Below are 5,506 nucleotides of genomic sequence, written 5' to 3' on the forward strand. Positions count from 1 at the left end.
ACTTTTTTTTCTTGTTAACTTACGAAAGCACATTGAGAGCCAAAGTACTGGAGACAAATTCCTTGCATGTTCAACGTGCTTGGCAAATAAAGATAATTCTGATTTTACAAAAAAGCTTGCAAAAATTTATGGGTTACTGAGTGTATATTGAGGAGGAAAAAATTTATTAAAATTAAATGTCAAAGTAAAGAGGTCTGAAGTGACTGATATAAAAATTGTAATTTAGTGATCCACATTTCAGTCCAATCATCCGGCCCTAAAAAGCACAGTACTAAAATACAGTCACAGTTTCTATAGATGAACTTCAGAACACAAGCTCCCCCCAGTACAGTATGCGACACCTCTGTATCTGTTTTCTCTGCAAGTGTCTCACCCTGTGTCTGAATCAATAAAAACAATATAGGATGGTGAGTGGTCATCCCACTTGTCCATTTAAAACTAATGCTGGTGTTTTAGGCTGAAGTCAGCCACTGTAGGATATAGAGACCTAACTCAAAGAATTTAAAAAAAAAGATGGAGGAGGTGGGTGTAAACTATCAGGGTGAGTGTGACGGCTTATGGCTGTGTATCCAGAGCACATTAAAAAGAGAAGAGAAGCCTAGCTAGCCAGAAGTCTAACTGGTCCCTCAAAGCTGCCACTGGCATTTTTCCAGTTCTGTGAGATGACTTGTTATGTAATTCTACAAAAGCCTGTTTTCTCATACTTGACTCTTACAGTTCACAAAAATCCATGCGCTGGATGAAAGAAATGGATTTTTTTTTTAAATTGTGTGCAGACAGTGTTTTTTGTGAATGGGAACTTGCTGAGTGAAATGTAAATCCAGATAACTCTTCTGTGTCTCCTTTGCAAATACAAGTAGTCATGTGAATACAGTCAATGTAGCAGTTGCATTATTTAAAGCTCTAACTTGACTCTGAGTAATTACTGGGTGCAGTAGAGACATTTGGGGGTAATTTTTGACGTCAATTTCAACTTTGAAAAACAGATCAAGTCAGTGGTTAAATCCAGCTTCTGCCAACTAAGACTGCTGGCAAAGGTAAAGCCATTTCTCTCTCATAGTGACTTAGAGAAAGCCATTCATGCGTTTGTGACTTCCCAGCTTGACTATTGTAATGCCCTGTACTCCGGGTTATCCCAGTCATCACTCTCCAGGCTCCAGCTTGTTCAGAACACGGCTGCCCGTCTGCTGACAAACACTCGTCGGCATGCCCATATCACTCCGGTTTGCCCCTTTGTACCTGTCCGACCTCTTGGCTAGATATGTCCCTCGCAGAACCCTGCCATCATCGGGTCACCTTGCTCTTGTTGTTCCCCCTGCACACTATAAAAAATGGGGAGGTTGTGCCTTTGCCGTGCATGGCCCTAGGTTGTGGAATTCCCTGCCTTTAGATATACGCTCGATAACTGAGCCGGCAGCGTTTAAGTCAGCGTTAAAAACGCATCTTTTCAAACAAGCTTTTAATGTTTAGCATGTTCACTGATTTTCGTCACCTTTAATAATTTATTTCTTAACTAGTTTTAATATATTAGTGTGTATCAGTTTGGCTTCTGTCTGTTTATGACTGTTCTTAACTGATATTGTATTACTATGTTTTTATTGCTGTAGCACTTTGTGCTCTTGAGCTGGAAAGTGTGGTACAAATAAAGATTACTGTATTATTATTATTATTATTATTTAATATTATTTTATATATTTTGTAGTAGGCTCTTTTTGCAGTTTTGCACTTTGGAGACACTGGACTCACAGCACAGAGACCACTGGTCCAGTGAGTGTGTACATGCAGGTAGAACTTGGAGGACGACTCATTTTGATGAAAACTGGGTAGTAGCTTCTTATGGTTGGAAAGAGGCACCGTTTGTGTTTTAACAGTGTTTCGCTATGACTTACTGATCTGGGATCTGCTGTTGTTATTAAGATATTAATCCACTCTGGCTGTAACTACCATCCTGACAGTATGGAGGAATATCCAATCACTTGTTTTATTAGCTTGATGATCAGTCACGCAAATGTTTGTCCAAACACTGATTGTTCATTAGCAGGCCACTCCTGCTGTCAACTTACATTTCTATTTGACATAAGGATAATCACCTTTATTATAATTCGGCCTAAGGCATTCTGCAAATGCATCACATCAGCTCCATGCTAGTGCAGCAGCCTATCCAACATCAAGCCAGGCCGAAGAGGGCCATCCAGAGCTGGCCTAAACCCAATGCTGCCTGCCACCAACCAGTCATCCTCCAGAACTAATGAGGGAGACCCAGAAGCGATACTCTCACCTCACGAGGCAGTTCAGAGCATTACCCTTAGCAACGAGTAGGAAAACAGCGCTTTCTGGAGCTCAGTTGCACGCAAAACTACTCAAACCTCAGGCCCTTGGAAAGCACCAATTCACAGTAAATGAAGTGGTCTCTCTCTCTGGCTCTGTGGTTACAGGCTGATACCCAGGGTAGGCCTATTTTTTTCCCCCCACCCCTAAATTTTGGCCTAATCTACAATAGATAACGTATTGTATTGATTTCTCACAATCCATTCATTCAACAGTTAAATTTAGTAGTGTAGCAGTGTAGTAAAGTAGTTGTAAATTAATAAAGTGTACGAAGTTCTAAGGCCATGTTGTTTTTAGAGCAACGGTTCTGAAGAATTGATTCCTCCTTGGTTTAGAGACTGACTTAATTTAACACTCCTGCGTTGCTTTAAAAATTGACCCTTTTAGTTGCTTAAGTACAAAAAATGGCCTCTTCCAAAACCAGCTCTAAAAATTTCATAAATTCATATTTTTTCCACTTTAAATTAGCCAGTCTTTTAAAACTACTTCTGCCTGAAATATACATATCAAATAGAAATAATATTTTGTTTTTTGTAACCCTTTAAAGGCCAGTATGTTTATATAACCCCAATAATTTCTAAAAAATACATTTCAACCAGCATTTGATTATTATTATTAGGCTCTGAGATTAGTCAGTGATTAGCAGCAACATTGATTTTGATGTATAGTTTTTTTTTTTTTTTTTTTTTTTTTTTTGCAGTGGCAGATTTATACAAAAACTGCACAATTAGTTGCTTAGGCCACAAAATGGCCTCTTTCATAAATTCATATTACCCTGTGTTCTAAAAATAAATTAAACATGCAAGCTCTGTTTGAAACAGAAAACCATTTACTTACATAAACATTTACATTTACTTCACTCCAAGAGAGCCCTGCACAAGAACTCCTATATTCCTAGACTGTCTGGCAAATAAAAATCTTGAATCTTCAACAGTAAACACAAAGTCATGCGTAAATGGCAAATAACAATCTTGAATCTTGAACACTGAACTATGAACACAAATTCATGAACACTGAAATATCTCTGGGCTTTAGAGTCCAGCTCAGACAGAGCAGAGGCTGCAAATTGCCAGGGACTGGTCCTTGCAAATAAATGTATCACACTTGTTGCAAGTGTTCACAACTTTCCTTTTTTTTTTTTTTTTTACAAAATTCGCACTGCTTCCTGCTGCCCTTCCGTTTCCTCATCGGAAAGGAGTCTGCAGCAGCATCCTGCAGATCCACGACCATACCTGCAGTGGCTGGTGTCCGGGGAAGGCACTGTCTCCGCTGGATGTCGGGCTTCACGAGCAGCTCTCCCACCTCTTCCACAAACAGCCTCCTCTTGTACTGCTTACGCCCCTGCCAGGATGGATCGATTGATGTCCACGGGACAAAGGCATTGTACAGGGGAACATCGAGGAGGTTGTGAAACAGAGCCAGTGGGCACCTGTTTGGTCTCCTCCTGCAGGAGTATGTGCTGACAACCTAACAAAAAAACCCAAAACACAAGATAAGACAATATGAATAAATAATCCAAGTATTCTTTTTCATTATACACATTTATTTCATAGGAAAATGCTCATTGGAAACAAAAATCTACATATACAGTTTTTTAGACAAGAACATAGGAGTTAGAATAAATAAATTTGTGTGTAACTGATACATAATGGCACCTACCTTATCCAGGTTGTCAACTCCTCCTTTGCACTGGTTGTAGTCCCAAATCACCACTGGCTTCATCTTCGGTCCCTTGCTTACACATGGGCCGTAGTGTTTTGTGCTGAGGAGGAGCACATTCCGGGATGTATGAGATGAGTGTGGGTCCGTGTGAAGGCAAAAGTAGAGGAGAAGACCGCTCTGCCTTTTACCTGCAGTAGATGAGGGGGGAGCTCCGGCTTATTCTTGTGGATGGTGCTGACCAGTGCCAATTTCTTCTTGAGCAGCTCCTTTGGCAGCAGGAAGGAGGTGAAGAAATTGTTGCATGTAATGACATGTCCCAGGACCACCCTCATCCCCTGGTTGACTTTGTGCTGTCCATCTTTCCCTGTGTACACCTGGAGTCTCCAGGCGTACACATCACACAAGGCCCAAAACTATCGTCAAGTACTATCTAACACCTGCCCTTGGATGGCACCAGCTGTTCATCAATGCAAATGTCCTTGTCTGGGTTGAACAGCATGGACAAGCGCTGTGTCCAGCTGTCTCAGACCTGGCGGAAGGCAGCCAGCTTGTCATCTTTGCATCACAGTCTAGACAGCTTGTCATCAAATCTTATATTTCTGTTGATCTGATAGAATCGGTGATGGTGGCACAGAAGATACTCCTAGCGGATCTTTCGCTCCACATGCTGAGTGTTGACTCGTCTGGATCTGTAGACCCTGGCAAAAACAAGGAGCATAAGCCTGAAGTTCTGTTAGATCCATATCTCGCCAGCCTGTGTTTGTGCGTCTCCCATGAACATTTCTCAGGGAGACAATATGCTCTAACATTTCTTCAGTCACCAGCTGCGCAAAACTGGACATTGGGTCTGTGATGCGTGCCACGGCATAGTGTGTTGGTCCCGGGACCAAACTGGTGGCTGCTGGAACATAATGGAAAGTCTATGAGTTTGTGGGAGACCATAAAATGTTGCCATTTCTCGAGGTCCACCACTCCGCTGCTTTATTTGCTGTGTTCCCTCTCGTCTTCTGAGGTGTCAGAGGATTCAGCGAGCTGGTCCAAATTGATCTCTGAGCCCGACACAGAGGAGGGTTCAGAATTCTCAGTGGAGGACGAGGAGCCCTCTTCGCTAGCAGACTGCATCACCACTTCCAAAGTTTCCAGCATGTTGAATCGTTTTGCCATCTTGCCAACTACTAACTACTTCCTCACTACTGCTCAGACAACTACAATTATTCCACTCAAAAGATTGGTACTTCAATTGTCTATTAGTAATTAATCGCTCACAATAATTACACAAAATTTCTAGTTGGTTTAGGGCAAAAAACCGTGGTGTCCAAGGTGAGATTATGAATTTAATATTTATGATTCATAAACACTATGTACTACTGTAACACCTGAATTAATTAGTGTGAGGGAGTTTTATACCTGCCTCATGCAAGACAAACTGGATGTGATGTTTCTGTCAAACTGTGACCAGCAGCAGTACAAGAAGCTGCTGCTGACAGTGGAACTGATGAGGCAGCTGTGTGTACTG

At 41.5% G+C, this 5,506-nt stretch overlaps 1 pseudogene; it reads right to left on the reverse strand.

The window, feature by feature from the left end:
• Positions 1–2,144: 2,144 nt before the first annotated feature.
• LOC109966445 (uncharacterized) lies at positions 2,145–5,154 on the reverse strand (annotated as a pseudogene).
• Between the last annotated feature and the right edge of the window lie 352 nt (positions 5,155–5,506).

Source organism: Monopterus albus, unplaced genomic scaffold (genome assembly GCF_001952655.1).
Source record: "Monopterus albus unplaced genomic scaffold, M_albus_1.0 scaffold111.1, whole genome shotgun sequence".
In the NCBI taxonomy this organism is placed as follows: Eukaryota; Metazoa; Chordata; class Actinopteri; order Synbranchiformes; family Synbranchidae; genus Monopterus; species Monopterus albus.